Source organism: Ranitomeya variabilis, chromosome 1, assembly GCF_051348905.1.
Source record: "Ranitomeya variabilis isolate aRanVar5 chromosome 1, aRanVar5.hap1, whole genome shotgun sequence".
In the NCBI taxonomy this organism is placed as follows: Eukaryota; Metazoa; Chordata; class Amphibia; order Anura; family Dendrobatidae; genus Ranitomeya; species Ranitomeya variabilis.
The window spans coordinates 785,683,253-785,700,892 of NC_135232.1; the positions used below are offsets into that span (position 1 = coordinate 785,683,253).

Consider the following 17,640-nt stretch of genomic DNA (forward strand, 5'->3'; position numbering starts at 1 on the left):
TATCTGCAGCAGAGACACTAGTTTCTGCTGCATAGTCGCACCAATACCCATTCATTAGATGCGGTAAATCCGCATGGTTCAATGAACACATGCGGATTTAACTGCGTGATTAGAACACACCGTTTTGAACACAGCGAAAATACGTTGCGTCCAAAACGCTGCGATTTCCTGATCGTTAGCACATAGCCTAATACCTGCAAAATAATTATACTCACATAGATATTCTCCTAAGGAAGTCAAAACCTCAATTTTACTTTCTTAAATGTTTCAGGTTTATTAACCTTTTGGATCGACCGACAGCACTGCAGTTGTTCAATAATAAAATGAATCACCAAAATACAAATTACCTAATAATTCTGCACACAATGTATAGTGGTTTATGGGGGCTTTAAGGAGGTAAGTGCAGGTGCCCACATAGCAATGCATTATACTTCTGGCTTTGCAGTTAAAACAAAGTTCAAGTAAGTATGCAGAAGCAGAAGTGAGGTCAAATAGCAGAACTTCATAGTAAAATGACCACATAAAACCGCACTTGTAGAGCTAAAAACACATAACAGAACCACAAGTGTGACACCAATACAGCAGTCCAATATTACTGACAGCCTCATTGTATTGCCCGTCACTTGGAATAGAAATTCCCATATTAAGATGCACATGGCATTATCAGACAGCTATCTTGTAGTCTCTTGCAATATATTCCCATAACCCAAAAATCAGAGACCACTGAAGGAGAATGAGAGGAACATAAAATTAGCGATATATACTAGGCCAAATAAACATTGGAATTACAACTTTTACAATAAATATACAAAGTAGAAAATGGATTTGAATACAACAGGAGAGGTTTGAAGAATGTGACCTTAATGGGGGTCATCGTCTACTGCAGGCATGACTCCCAGCACAATGCTACGTGCTGGGCCCAGAGGTCTCACATACTAGGATGCCGGCGTCTCCTTCCCACCTCATCTAGGTGAATAGAGCAGTCTTTTATCTGCGTAGAACAATTAACTGCCTTTGTGTTAGAAGGAGGCTTGGTGCCTTGGCCCTGTATGTTAGGGGCTGGATAATTAAAGGGCATTGCATTGTATTGTATCCTGCTGAATCTTGGCAACAAAATCTTAAAATCTTTGGCTGCTAACCTGCCGTGCGCACTGCTACTTCAGATTGCAGAGGGCTGCACAGGTTTGGAATGTTTTAAGAGAATTATGACATACAGTGTGCAAAACGTGATATGTAATATAATGAGGGAAGTCACATATTTACTCTGGATTACACAAAAAAATATATTTATTCTTCTCTGGAGCTTGAGAATTCAGATGTAATTATTGATGTGCCTATTAGACTGTTAGGATACGCGCAGGTCCTAGAATTTGCTTCCATTGTGTACTTACTGAACATAACACATAATTATCTTATCAATCAACTGTCAATCTGTGTTCACTTGGCCACACACATTCCTTTGACCATCAGATGTTCTTCCAATACACATGCATGCTCGGCTCTACAGAGTGTGCATATGTTATGCATGAGAAGTGGGAAGAAAGGCTTATCTCCCTTGTAAACAAAAAAAGTGGGAATGTTAACCCCTTATCGCCCCAATGATGGGCATAACCAGTGTTAGTTCCCGCACCAAGATGGGCTATGCCCATCATGCATTTAAACTATCACTGCGTGTAAACCCGCAGTGACAGTCCAGTGCCGACAGCTGTCTGTGACAGAAGAGTTGCAGATACTCAGGCTCTCAATCCCCGCTCCAAGATTGCTGTGATCGGTCAGTCAATCTGACTGATCGATCACAGCATGACCGTGGAGGAGATGCTGAAATATCAGCACCTCCTGCCAGAACAGTGCAGCAGCTAAGCTCTGCCAATGGCCGAGCTTCTGCACTAACAGCCAGGAGCGTTATCTGTGCCGCCCCTGGCTGTTAACCCCCTAAATGCTGCGATAGAGCGAATAAATAATAAAGCAAAGCAAAAATAATCATTTTTTCTATAAAACTTTTTATTGTGTAAAAGTGGCAAAGCATAAAAAAGATATAAATCTGGCATCGCTGTAATCATACTGACCCGAAGAATAAAGTGGCCTTATCAATTTTACCGCATGCAAAATAAAAAAAAAACAATTCCTGAATTGCTGTTTTTTGTTCGTTCCGCCTCAACAAAAATCGGAATAGAAAGTGATCAAAAAATATAATGTGCCCGAAAATGGTACCAATAAAAAAGTCCTGCAAAAAACAAGCCCTCAGATGACTCTGTGGGCCAAAATATGGAAAAAGTAAAGCTCTCAAAATATGAAGATGCAAAAACTTCTAGCAAAAAAAAAAGCGTCTTTTAGTGTGTGACAGCAGCCAAACATAAAAACCCGATACTAATCTGGTATCACTGTAATCGCACCGACCCGAAGAATAAAGTCACCTAATCACTTATACTTATACCGCACGAGGAACGGCGTAAAAAATAAATAAAACCAATTCTTCACCTGCTGTGGATTTGTTTATTCTGCCTCCCAAATATCGCAGTAAGGCTCAGTGCACATTTATCCTGTGCTCTACACTGAACGCTTACACCGGGGTTTCTGTGTAAATCTGTGAAATACGTGATTCGGTCACATATGGAGTATTTCTATATTCAGCAGAAATTGTGGGACAAATTGTGGTGGCAATTTTATTCTACTTCTTGTGTGAAAATATTAAATCTGGGACTAAAACAATATTTTTGTCGTAAAAATGTGATTATTTTTTCTTCACTGCCCAATGGTATAAAATTCTGTGACTCACCGATGGTGTTAAAGTGATGATGTTGTTAAAATGATCACTGTACTCCTAGATTAATTCATCAAGAGGTGTATTTTGTAAAATGGAGTCACTTATGAAGAGTTCTGCTGTTCTCGCACCTCAGGAACTCTCCCTGTGGGTCATGGCACAATGTAAAATTTGCACTATAATATGGTGCTCCTACCCTTTAGAGCTTTTCACTGTGCCTCAAAAGTAGTTTTCACCTACACATAGGGTATTGGCACACCCAGGAGAAATTGCACAACACAGTTTGAGGACCCATTTTCTCCTGTTGCCCTTGAGAAAATAAAACGTTTAGGGCTAAAAGAAAAAAATTTGTGTGAAAAATGTGATTATTTAAACTCTTCTTAGCTCTGTTATAAACGTCTGTAAACCACCTGGTGGTTCAAGATGTTCACCACACATCTAGGTAAGTTCCCTGACGGGTCTAGTTTCCAAAATGGTATCACTTGTGGGAGGTCTCCACTGTTTAGGCACATCATGGGCTCTCCAAATGTGACATGGAGTCCGCGTTCGATTCCAGACAATTTTGTGTTCAAAAAGTCAAACCTTGCTCCTTCCCTTCTGGGTCATGCCGTGCTCACAAACAGTGGTCTTCCTCCAAACATGGGGTATTGGTGTACTCAGGAGAAACTGCACAACGTCTGCGGTAGTGCCGTAAGTGAAAGCCCTGAAGCCAATGAACTCTGGTGAACTCTCACGGCGGATCAGTGATACACTCCCGATGTGACTGTTCTACACGTGAGATCGCTGTGGGACACTCAGTAATAAGTGGACTACGTCGGACAGGATAGTATTATATGTTGGTTTATTATCCTTTTATTGTTTGCAGGAAATGAGGGCGTCGGGCATTAGGCATTCGGTAAGTATGGCAATTTAGATTCAATTTCAAATAAAGGACTTTATTCTGGGTGTGTGCGCTTTATGCAATATCACTATGGGATTAGTAATGGATGTGTCTTATAGACGCCTCTCCATTACTAACCTGTGGGCTTGATGTCACCTGACAATACAAAGGTGACATCAACCCCACAAATATGAACCCCACTTGCCTCCGATACAGAGCAAGTGGGAAGAGCGAGGCTAAGTGCCAGAATTGGTGCATCTATCAGATGCGCCATTTCTGGGGTGGCTGGGAGCTGATGTTTTTAGCCTGGGGGTGCTAATGTCCATGGCCCCTTCCCAGGCTATTAATATCAGCCAGCAGCTATCTGCCTAGCCTTTGCTGATTCGATTTTATAGGGGGACCCTATATCAATTTTTTTCTGGGGTTCCCCTGTAAACTAGCCAGGATAGGCAAACAGCTGTGAGCTGATAGTAATAGCCTGGGAACCTTTATGGCTATTGGCTCCTTCCTAGAATATTAACATCAGCCCTCAGCCGTCGGCTTTCCCTCTGCTAGTTATGAAAATTATGTGGGAGCCCAAGCAATTTTTTTTTTTTTTTTTAAAGAAACAGATATTGCATTTCATGCAGATTTCCGACAGTTGCTATTTTGTTACAGCATATGTAGGTTAATTATGTTAATGCTCCTACATAGGCTGGTGACTGTGTGTGTGTGTCTTTACTTAATATTAATGAAGGTATTTGGCTGAAGAGGTTGAACAAGGAAATTACATCACAATTTTTTTTTTTAATAATATATCTTTATTTAGGTCTATGGATTTACAAAAACACATGAAAAAATGCATGCAAAAACGCACGTATTTTCAGCTGCATTTTTCTGCCAAGAGATGCAGAAACTTTGCAGAAATTTCTGCAAGCAAATACGCAATGTGTGCACATAGCCTAACAGTACCGACTGACATGCACTATCAGGGATGTCAAACTCAAATACACAGAGGGTCGAAACTAAAAACTAGGACAGAGTCGTGGACCAACCTTGATATTTATTACAAAGTTTTTTCTTATCAAATATAACGATGTACCTTTTCATATGGAAACAAATTAAATGAGTTGTCCAATGAAAAAAGTACATTTTAATTACCGTAATAGATCTTAGAATAAAACAATCACAAATAGTGTATGCTGGAATAATAAAATATATTATGCAAGAGCAATAGAAACATATGACCCAATGGCCTAATTTAAATATGTAATAACAAAGGATAAAACCTCCCACAGTGATACCCCCACAGTGAATTTCTCTCCACTATTATGACCCCACTGTACCCCCCATCAATTCCTGACAAAGAATGGTGACCCCCATCACAGAATGGTTCCCCAATTGTAATCTTCCTACAGGTCTCATAGGCCCTACATTGCCTTCCTTACAGTATAATGGCCTCACATAGTGCTCCAAACAGTACAATGGCCCCATATAGTGTTCCATACAGTATAATGGCCCCATATCAATGCTCCATACAGTATAATGACCACATATAGTGCTCCATACAGTATAATGGGCCCAACATAGAGCTCCTTACGGTATAGTTGTCCCACATAGTGCTCTATACAGTATAATGGGCCCCATATAGCGCTCTATGCAGTATAATGGCCTCACATAGTGCTCCATACAGTATAATTGGCCCACACAGTGCTCCATACAGTATAATGGGCACCACATTAACAAAAATAAATACTCATCTCTGCCTGTTCCCCTGCTGCTTCGGTCTCTATAAGGTGTCTTCAGATCCTTTGCACATCTTGGTATAACGGGTGCGTTGTAATGACATCATTGCACCTGCTGTGCTGAGACATCAAACACAGAGGGGAAAGGATGGGAGAGGGACTGTCAGCTGATGCTTCCTCCTCCATCATTGTTTTCAAGTGCATCGGCATCTAGGATGCTGATATAGATGAAAGTGACAAGCCGGGAGAAAGCGCGATGCGGTGGGGGACCTGATTGGTGTCATGGGCCAAATACACTTGGGGGGACCCACCTGGCGACATGGGCCACACTCAACCCGTGGGCCATATTTGGCCTGCAGGCCAGAGTTTGACATATGTGCATTAGACTAAAGGTACCTGTTGTGTGATGCTGCATTCTCTAACACCTTTACTGCTAGCAGGCATCTCAGCAGCCAATCTCACAGCAATCAACAGATCACAAGATTTGCTTTCATTTGAGGTGGGATTGTTCAGATGGCAAAATTCCTTTCAGACAGTCTGACAACTTTAGCATGAAACACTATAGCTTTAGTGAATTACTGAAATTAATCTGCATTCATTAACATTTTCAATGCCCCTCTGTCTGACCTTCCCTGTTAACATTGCAAGCAATTTTCATACAGTTGCTTTCCGATGATTATATAAAATATCATTTATGACTTTTATTTCAGTAAACATTGCGAGCATCCGCACGTCTTCCAGCTGCTCGATTCACCCACATGTGAGCGACAAATGAATTAGAAACAATATCTCTTCTGTAGATATCAGGGCTTATGGACGTCAAACAGAGAGTGGGACAGACATGGGCGTCAGGTTTTACCCTGCCTCTGAGGTCATCACTACTGTTGTGCCATTGATATCGACCTAGTCTTGTTCTGTGGAAATCAATCCGACCTCAAAATTACCCTTGTTAGTGCCAACACATTCCAGGCCTAGATGAAGAACAGCATTGAAATACTTAAATATATATGTGTGTTTGTCCGACAGGCTGGGAAGGCAGATGTGTTGGATTATGTAACAGTTGTGTAATGAATGTTGGCCAATGTGAATATCAGACCTAGGAATTAACTACTGGTAGTTGCAGATGTGAACAAAAGCATAATTTTCCTTTGCGAAAGCAGCAATAAAGCTTTGCATTAAATTTGCATTAAATGGTCTGAGTAAGGCTCAAATTTAATTAGGCCTACTCTTGTGCAGTAAGGCCTTTTCACATTGTAATCAGTGAAACAAACTATGTTGAAAACAATGCTCCTAGAAAAACCCTCAGGATTACGGAAACCTATAAATACAAGTACACAAGGTGTCTTTTTCAGGACGGAGTACTCTGCTTAAAAGAAGTACCATGTTGATTTTTTAGAAGGCTTCCACTGGAATATTTTTGCAGAGTATTTAGTGAGGAAAATCTCCGAATCATCCTAACATCCTCAAAAACCTTAAATTTATGCTCAGTTCTTAGAGGCACATGGAAAATTTTGAGTGTTTGGAGCAGAAACTGAGTGAAAACTTCAAGGTTTTGATAATGATTTTGAGAATTTCATCTCAATTTTACTCATATCCCACTCCAAAAAACTCCATGAGCACATAGTCAGTTTCTGCTCCAAAAACTCTTCAAAAAACTGTTTGTGCACATAGCCTAAGGGTATGTGCCCACGATTCGGAACTGGCAGCGCTTTGGACAAAGCGCATGTCTGCTGCATCCAAAGCGCTACCATCTATTGAACGCAGGTGATTCCACATGTGATCACTGAACCGTGCTGATTTATTGATCTAAGGCCGGGATCACACATACACGAGACATGGCTGAGTCTCACAGGTGAAAACCCAGCTCTGGCGCCGGCACTCCGGAGCGGAGCGTGCGGCTCCATGTATTGCTGTGCGGCTGCACGCTCCGCTCCAGAGAGCCGGCGCCAGAGCTGGGTTTTCACCTGAGAGACTGGGCTGTATCTCGCGTATGTGTGATCCCAGCCTTATGCATTGTATGGGTGAAATTTTTCATGCAGAGACTTGCGTCTCTGCAAGAGAAATTGACACACTGTGGTCTGGAAAGACGCACCACATGTCCGTCTCCGCTGGTGATCTGCAGGCATTTTTTGAAATCCTATCAACTATGCTGTAACATCTGGCTGCTTTTCAGAGCAGAAACTTTCCAAATTTCAAATCAAATGTTTTGACTGTAAGGTCCCTTTCACATATCAGTTTTTTGCCATCAGTCACAGTCCATTGGCTCGACGGATCCGTCGCAGATTATGAAAAACTGAGGCGACGAATCCGTTTTTTCGCTGGATCCGACTAGCGGATCCGGTGAAAAAAAGGATCCATTGCATCAGTTTTTCCATCCATTTCTTCGTTTTTCATCCGTTTTACGATGGATCCGTTTTTTAAAAAGGCCCAATGGGAGGCTCCCAAACGTTATTGGCTACTGAAAAGCTATAAATACAGTGTTTCTACACCCCATCTTTGACAAGATTGTAGAGCAAGTGGCAAAAAATGTAAGGTGTGATGTCGAACATTGTGAAGATCTATGTGGATTTTACTTTTGAGGAGAATCGTTTGGAAGCAATCGTTCTTGAAAAGAAGCAAGAAAGACAGTCTATCATGCATCTGCGCCGGTGTCGTTTTTGGATCCACCCAATCACTGCACTGAGAATGACATGTGGGGTGTATTCAACATTATATATGGAGGTGAGAGGAAACCCCGAGAAGTTTTTTAACTATTTTCTGATGAAAGCAGAAAACTTTGGGGGCTGGATAATTTGATACTAAATAAATTGGAGCATGCTCAGTTAAAAAAAACGGAATCCAGCACCCATAGGCTTCCATTCGAGCAAATGACGGACAACGACGGATCCGTCACTGTCCGATTTTTCGATGTACACAAAAAACGTTACTTTGTTCGTCGTCTCCAGCCGCCGGAGAAACAATTTTCGACAAATTCGGCGAACGACGGATGAAACGTGAGGCCATCCATCGCTAATACAAGTAAATGAGAAAAAACGGATCCGGCAGCATCAGTCGCCGGATTTGTTTTTTTCAAAATTCAACGGATTGTGACTGATAGCAAAAAAAGTGATGTCTGAAAGGGGCCTTAATGTGAACCTGTGAGCAGGATTGTGCTCAGTAAACTACAGACAGCGTCAGGTTGGAACCGTTATACTGATTACAATGATACCTTGGTTGATTAAATCAGTCTTGTGGTTGTTGTTTAATCTTTATTTTTAGTTTTCAGTTAATGGTATGCTGGTGCTCTGGGGCGGCCTGTGGGGGTCTTCATGTGGTGCTCTGATTAGGTATTCATGTGTATGGCTTCTGACAGGTCACTGATCCCTCACTGACCTGCCCCCTAGTTTACATAATTGAATATAATATGGTTTGAAAAACAAAATTCACATTCAGAAGACAGGCGCCGTCATCTGCACCTATGTTGTAGCATGATACGGGGGATAATATGCATATTTTAATTTTATTTACACATATAGTTTTGTTTAAGAATTTTTTTTTTTCAAACAAAATGGCGCCGGCAGCAGATAGATGCTACTGTGCAGGTGCTGCTGCCATTTTGCAAGAGAAAAAAAAACAGGCTCCATCAAGATGGCATCTGTGGCGCCTGTGCAGTAGCATCATTCCAATAGAAGCCTAATTTATTTTTTTTCTCTGTCAAAATAACACTGTCGGCAGCGCATGTGCAGCAGCATCTATCGGAATGCAAAAGATGCTACTGTGCAGATGAGGCCGCCGGCGACATTTTGTTTGAAACTAAATTTTTTTTTTTTTAATTCTTAAGCAAAACTATATGTGTAAACAAATGGAAAATATGCATATTATCCTCCGTATCATGCTACAGCGCAGGCGCCCGCCTGCTGAATGTGATTTGTTTTTTCAAACCATATTATATTCAGTATGTAAAATAGGGGGCAGGTCATTGAGGGATCAGTGACCTGTCATAAGCCATACAGATGAATATGTAAGCAGAACATGATATAAAGACCCCCTCCCCCCACAGGCCTCCCCAGGGCACCAGAATCTCATTAACAGAAAACTGAAAATAAAGATTAAACAACAACCACAAGATGGATTTCATCAACCCAGGTATCATTTTAAGGCCGGGATCACACATACGCGTGATACGGCCGAGTCTCGCGGGTGAAATCCCTCATCTGGCGCCGGCACTTGGGAGCAGAGCGTGCAGCTCCATGTATTGCTGTGCGGCTGCACGCTCCGCTCCAGAGTGCAGGCACCAGAGCTGGGTTTTCACCTGCGAGACTCGGCCGTATCACGCGTATGTGTGATCCCGGCCTAATCAGTATAACGGCGCCAACCTGACACGATCTGTAGTTTACTGAGCACAATCCTGCAGACAGGTTCCCTTTAAGCTCCTGTTCTGTCCTGTTTAAGCTCATGCTTTTTGGAGTAATTCTACAGTGAAAACTGAAAAAAAAAATCTGTGCATAATTAAGGTGATTAATTGGACGAGTTTTCCTTAAGTCTTTTAAGGAGTATTTTGAAGAATTTCTGCTGCAAAAACTCCTGAAAAAAAAAACCCCTCAGTGTTAAAATAACTAAAAGAGAACTGGTTACCGGTACTTAGTCCATACTAAGCTACTGGGCCCTATGGAGTTCACTAAGGATATTTTGATCACCTGTAAGAAGAGATTCGCTCTTTCCTCTCAACATTCTCCTATGATATCATTCATATATCAACCCTTGCTTGCAAGGAACCTGGAGGCACCAAGGTTGTCCCATTGACCTCGGCTGGGCTGTTATGGTTTGATGATAGAGTTGACAGAAATACATTGGAGATCCTTCAGTTTGAATTTTTAAAGTCTAATTATCATAAAACGGATAGTGAATTTTTCCATTTCTTACTAATAAAGCATCTGACAAAATCTCTTTATCTTTCCTGTAAAATCTTGAGCCCTACGGATTTTGAAATATTAAGTAAAAAGGGTCCCTCCACTAAAGGTCTGATCTCAGATATCTATAGGATGATTAACTCGCCTCGGGATGACTTTCCTTCTAGACATTCATATGTGGCAAGGTGGGAAATATTTTTGGGAAAGACTCTCTCTCCCCATACTTGGCAGATGATTTGGTCTAGGGCAACAAAGACTTCATTTTGTACAATATACAAAGAAAATCAATACAAGATCTTTATGAATCCTCAAATCTCAAGCCTCTGTTGGTGATGTGGCTTCTGAGTTGGAACCTTACCGCATATATTTTGGACTTGTGGGAGCAAAGTCCCCTTTTGGGAAACAGAGCACTGATTCATGAGGTTTTATTCACTGATATCATACTGGATCCTTCTGTGTTCTTGCTTAATGTACCCCCAAGGGGGATGGGTAGATCCTCTAAAAAACTTCTCCATCTATTGACTGCTGCTAGATGTATAACTGCATATCATTGGAGGAGAGTTTCCCCATCATCTCGACTAGAGTACTGCAGTCGGGTGTGTGATGTACGTGGAATGGAGTATAGTACAGATACCCTGAAAGCAAAGATAGACCTGTTTGAGGCGGTGTGGGCTCCATGGTACTATTAAAAACGACTAAGGCTGTGTCCACACGATGCGAAATTAGTGCGTATCCGCAGCGGATTTTTCCGCGCAGAAACGCTGCAGTTCCGCACAGTGATTTACAGTACAATGTAAATCAATTGGAAAAAAAAAAAAAAAAAAAAAAAAGCTGTGCTAATGGTGCGGAAAAATCCGCATGAAAACCGCTGCGGATCAATTGAAGTAGCATGCTACTTCTTTTGTGCAGAACTGCAGCATTTCTGACCCCTTCCATAATAGAAATCCGCAGGGGTAAAAAACGCAGAAAATCCTCATAAAATTCGCATCAATTCTGCAACAAAAACGCACAAATCCGCGGCAAGTCCGCACCTGCGTTTTCTGCCAGGAGATGCGGATTTTGTGCGCAAAATTCTCCACCCCAATCCGCAACGTGTGCACATAGCCTAACCCTTTACTACTATTTTTTCTCCACACTCTCCTTCATTCCCCCACCCCCACCTTCTTGTCTCTTTCCCCATTGATGCCTCTATCTTGTGGTACTTTTCTTTAAAATTGTCACAATAAGGCCAGCGTCATGGGCGGACATACCGCATGTGCAGCCTGTGCGGCTGCACCAGGGCCCGAAGGTGGAGGGGGGCCCCTGCAGGGTGGCTAATAATGAGGGCAATCTGGCCCCTGGCAGGGATAGATCCCTGCAGCTCTGCTGCCTACAGGAGAAAATAGCAGTGGAGCTGCAACGATCTGTCCTGCTTCCTGCTCGCGCTTCCTCTCACACAGACAGTAGCGCCGCTGGCATCATCATTCAGCGGTTAGCTGTGCCCGAGACAGGAAGGTGACGGTGATGCTGCAGCAGAGTGTGTGGAGAGGTGAGTGGTGCTGTGCGTGTGTGTGTGTACGTGTGTTGTGTGTGTGTGTGTGCGTGCATGCGTAGCGCTGCGGGGGAATGTGCAGAGATGTGAATGGTGCTGTGTGTGTCTGTGTGTGTAGGGGGAGGAGAGGGCAATGATCGGGCTGATGGGGAGAAGGCAATGATGGAGTGATGGAGAGGGCAATAATGGGGATGGTGGGGGAGGAGGAAATTATGGAAATGGTGGAATGGACAAGGATGGGGATGGTGGGGGAGGAGGAAATGATAGATGATGTGGTGGAAAGGGCAATGATGGGGGTGGCGGGGGAGGAGGAAATGATAGATGTGGTGGAAAGGGCAATGATGGGGATAGTGGGGGAAGAAGAAATGATGAGGTGGTGGAATGGGCAATGATGGGGTGGTGGGGGAGAAGGCAATAATGGAGGTGGGGGAGAAGGCAATGATGGTTTTAGTGGAAAAGATAATGATGGGAGTGGTGGGGAAGGAGGCAATGATGGGGTGGTAGAGAAGGCTGTGATGGAGGTGGTGGAAAGGGCAATGATGGGGTGGTTGGAGAAACAGCAATGATGGAGGTGGTGGAAAAAACAATGATGGGGTGGTGGGGGAGAATGCAATGATGGTGGTGGAAAGGACAATGATGATTTTGGTGAAAAGGGCAATAACAGGGGGGTGGGGGGAGGAAATGATGGAGGGGTGGAATGGGCAATGATGGGAGTGGTGGGGGAAAAGACAATGATGGGGTGGTGGGGGAGGAGGAAATGATGGAGGTGGTGGAGAAGGCAATGATGGAGGTAGTGAAGAGGGCACTGATGGGGTAGGGGAGAGGACAATAATGGGATGCGGGGGAGGACAATGAAAGGTGTGAGGAATTGGGATGGGAAAAGGGGGACTTATGAAAGACTTAGGAACAGGGGGAGGTAGACATTAATATCGCTTATTATGTCTAACACAGTCCCTTAGTATAGAGTGTACGTACTTATTATGTATAAAACAGTCCCTTAGTATATAGTGTACTCACTAATTCTGTATAACTCAAAAAACACTTGGCACTCAGAAGAATATTTTGCAAGTTGATTATTCCATTTATTTGCGCATCCAGTTTAGAAAATGAACGTTTTCGGTCCATACATCAGACCTTCATCAGAAATGCCTTTTTTAACAAACTGAAATACAGGTAGATAATACAATAAAGTGAATGTCAATCTACAATAAATCACAATATACATGGTGCACAACATAAAGGACAATAGAATTATAATGATATGTTTCCAGACCAAATCCATCATGTGACAGACCGAGTGCACGCAACCGTGGCGGCTGGAGAAATTCCGGGTTGGTGGTCCGTGAGTTGTAAGTGCTTTCAATTATCGAGAGCTAGATAACAGGAGATAAAAAGACTGTACAGTTGTACGTGCAGATAAGGAAAAGAACCAATGGCACAAAAAGTGGAAAGTTATGGCTTATGACGGTAAGTCCTGTCAGTGGACTATAATTGTGGTAGAGGTCCATATTGCCTCAAAAGGATACTAGGTGAAGGATAAATCCGGGTGCTTGCACGATGTGTTGTGCTCTACAGCGGACTAGTGATAGCCTACAAAACAAGTGTGACAACATATATTGATTAACACAAATGATGGTGTCTATGCTGTCAAGAGCACTGGTCACCACTGTCACCACTGGCCATTGTGTTAGAAAAAATTCTTACACCTTTAATTAAGACCACGCAGTCCTTCCTACTTGATACTAATGATTTCATCAACACTATCAAATCCGTGGGCCCGTTATCCCAAACATGCCTTTTGATTACCTGGGACGTGAATAGCTTATACACGTCCATAACCCACGAGAAGGGGCTACAGGCCACAGACAGGCTTCTAAGTGAAGCCAGAGTGGATATTAAAATACGTCATTTTTGCGCTGACCTTTTAGATCTTGTCTTAAAGGAGAATTATTTCATGTTCCAGGACTCCTTTTATGTTCAACAACAGGGCACAGCCATGGGCTCTAATGTTGCGCCTCCTTTTGCAGTGGCCTATATGGCAGCCTTCGAAATGGACTTCGTGTTTTCCCACCCTCTGTTCATCAGTCACTGCAAAATCTGGCGGAGATACATTGATGACATTTTTTGCATATGGGAGGGACCGATGGAGTCACTTGTGGCATTTGATAATCATATAAACAACATATGGCCAGAATTAAAATTTACTATACAACACGATACCAAGCGTATCAGCTTCCTGGACACTTTGGTTTACAAGGAGAGGGATGGTTCTCTTGCCATTGACCTGTATATAAAACCCACAGACCGCAACGGCCTACTTCATTTCAGTAGCTGTCACCCTCCCTCAACAAAAAAAGCCATCCCCAAGTCCCAATTTCAAAGGGTAGAACGAATTGTCTCCAATGATAGCATAAAGGAGACTAGATTAACAGAAATGGAGCAGAAATTCTCGAACAGGGGCTATCCACAGGGGATACTCTCCCAGGCCAGATCTAACACATCACAGAGGAGGCCCAATTTTGTTACTAAAAGAATTCCTTTTGTTACAACTTTTCACCCCTTTTCAGGCTTGGTACAATCCACCATTAGGAGACATTGGAACATTTTATCCAAAAGTTATCCACTTATTCCTGAGTTTAAATCTCCATTTCTTTCATGTTTTAGACGCGCAAAGAACTTGAAAGACAGATTGATCAAAGCCGACATAGGTCCAGAGACAGCCGTGGCCAGACAAACGTTCCTTCAAACACAAAGAAAGGGTACCTTCCCATGCCTTAATTGTCTACAATGTAGCAATGTTCAAAAAGGCCCCGCAGTTTTCCATCCACAAACGGGTAAAGCCCTGCCCATTAAAGGTTTTTACACCTGTGAATCCACATACGTCATTTATGTCATCAAATGCCCTTGTGGCCTGGCGTATGTGGGGGAAACCACGCAAGCCATCCGGGACAGAGTGTCCCAGCATAAATCTACCATCCGGTGTAAAAAGACGCATTTACCACTTCCCTACCATTTCAATGAAAAAAATCACAATATTTCCCAACTCCGTTTTCAGGTCTTAGAGCAGATAGATCCCCAGAGAAGAGGTCAGAATCGTATAAAAACACTCAAAAGAAGGGAAGCGTTCTGGATTTTTACCTTACAGACCCTAGAGCCCAAGGGACTTAACAGGGAATTTGAAGTAGCAGCATTCCTGTAATTTTTTATATACATAACATGTATGCAATTCCTTATTATGGCAATATGTGTATATAGTTGTTTTAATTAATTTGTCTAATCTTATTATGTCTTTTCCTTTTTCCTAGAACCGATAATCTCACGGCACACACGTGGCACTGGCGGTCACATATGGCACCGTAGATGGTAGAGTAAACAAGCACCTAGAGGGATTTGGCACTATATAGGCGTCGTTATTCTGTCTTGTTTACTCCTTATCTCTATTTTATTCATGACTTTTTTCATTCTTTCTATGCTCGTCCTCTTTGCTTCTTCCTGGACGGCACAGGTCGCCCTGGCAACCACTATGTACATTTTTTTGCCCCAGCGCATGCGCAATAGTCTAACACACATCCCCTGCAGTCACCGCTTTTTGGCCCCAACGCATGCGCAATAGTCTAACACACATCCCCTGCAGTCACCGCTGCTTTCTCTTAGCATTAGATGCGCGCATGCGCAGTCAGACATACCGCGGTCACATGACGCGGCGGGTCACATGACCCGATCACATAGGGCTTTTATACCCGGAAGTAACGCTATTACACAGCGGTGCCCGGGACTTCCAGTCTTCACGCCACATAGCCGGCGCTTCAAGGTAACTACGGGCCGACTAGAGGCAACACTCTCCACCGCCAATACCTTCACATGATATTTAAGATTTTTTCCTCTTATACCTTCCTCCAGCGCTACCCATAGCAGCGGATCGGCGCCTTCACTCAGCACCACCTCTTCACGCATAGTGAGGCAACCTGGTAACTACTTTTTAGCCATACCTGTATAGTATTGGTGGATATGCATTGGGGTTATCATACATATTCTCCCTCATATATTATAGGCTGTTGGCCTCTCTGCCTTATCCCGGGTCACCCAGCTTTGGCCTGTTTAGGTCTTGATATACCCTTCCACATTAAATCTACCAGGTAACATTATTCTACTATTGTTCTCAGGACCTCCTCACACTGTTATATATTACGGCCTAGCATTTATTTATTCACACCACAAGTGGGGCTGCCACTTGGCTCTAGAGAAACATATATACTCTCTTTTTATCTTTCTTTTCACTTTCTTTGTACCTCTTCTCTTTTCGCCAAATGTGCCTAGGACCACCAACTCAGTATCTAGGCGGGTCACGTACAGTATTTACATAATGACCAGTGCTCTTGACAGCATAGACACCATCATTTGTGTTAATCAATATATGTTGTCACACTTGTTTTGTAGGCTATCAATAGTCCGCTGTAGAGCACAACACATCGTGCAAGCACCCGGATTTATCCTTCACCTAGTATCCTTTTGAGGCAATATGGACCTCTACCACAATTATAGTCCACTGACAGGACTTACCGTCATAAGCCATAACTTTCCACTTTTTGTGCCATTGGTTCTTTTCCTTATCTGCACGTACAACTGTACAGTCTTTTTATCTCCTGTTATCTAGCTCTCGATAATTGAAAGCACTTACAACTCACGGACCACCAACCCGGAATTTCTCCAGCCGCCACGGTTGCGTGCACTCGGTCTGTCACATGATGGATTTGGTCTGGAAACATATCATTATAATTCTATTGTCCTTTATGTTGTGCACCATGTATATTGTGATTTATTGTAGATTGACATTCACTTTATTGTATTATCTACCTGTATTTCAGTTTGTTAAAAAAGGCATTTCTGATGAAGGTCTGATGTATGGACCGAAAACGTTCATTTTCTAAACTGGATGCACAAATAAATGGAATAATCAACTTGCAAAATATTCTTCTGAGTGCCAAGTGTTTTTTGAGTATTGGATTGAGGGGCTGGAAACCCGACTTGAGCACCACACAGGAACCTTGAGTGCCGTGTGCATTTTTTTATAATTCTGTATAACACCATCCTTAGTAACATAGTTTCCTCTTTTATTATGTATAACATCGTCCCTTATTACGGACCATCCTCTCTAATTATATATAATGCATCCCTTTATTACATAGCTTCCTGTGCTGTTATGTACATTGCTGTATCTTACAAAGTGTATTCTTGTTAATTTTGTCAATCACAGCGCCCTCTTATTACATATTCCTCTCTCTTTTTAGATATAAAATGACTGCTGATGGAGGAGCCGGTGACCAGATGAACAGTCCATCAGCTCCTCCATTAGAAAAGAAGCTTTCCCATGCTCCATCAGCCATCATTGCATTATAGAGCTAACGAGACAGGACGGTATGTAATGAAAGACAGAGCTCTATATAATCCGATATGCAAGGGACGGTACTGTACATAACAAGAGAGGGCACTGTACAATAAGGGATAGCAATATACATAATAAAGGAGACTATGTAATATATATACATGTATGAGTGTGTGGCTATATATATATATATATATATATATATATATATATATATATATATATATATATATATATACTGTATATATACAGTACAAAGCAAAAGTTTGGACACACCTTCTCATTTAAAGATTTTTCTGTATTTTCATGACTATGAAAATTGTAAATTCACACTGAAGGCATCAAAACTATGAATTAACACATGTGGAATTATATACTTAACAAAAAAGTGTGAAACAACTGAAATTATGTCTTATATTCTAGGTTCTTCAAAGTAGCCACCTTTTGCTTTGGTGACTGCTTTGCACACTCT

At 42.3% G+C, this 17,640-nt stretch overlaps 1 protein-coding gene and 1 long non-coding RNA gene across 4 annotated transcripts in view; one reads left to right on the forward strand and one right to left on the reverse strand.

Moving 5' to 3' along the window:
* PDE4C (phosphodiesterase 4C) overlaps window positions 1-17,640 on the reverse strand; it is a 670,949-nt gene that overhangs the window by 172,342 nt on the left and 480,967 nt on the right. The gene's annotated exons all lie outside the window — the stretch shown is intronic.
* On the forward strand, window positions 14,309-16,809 carry LOC143767861 (uncharacterized). Its single transcript, XR_013213774.1, has 3 exons — window positions 14,309-15,148; window positions 16,223-16,286; window positions 16,417-16,809. It is a non-coding gene; the product is annotated as an uncharacterized LOC143767861 (long non-coding RNA).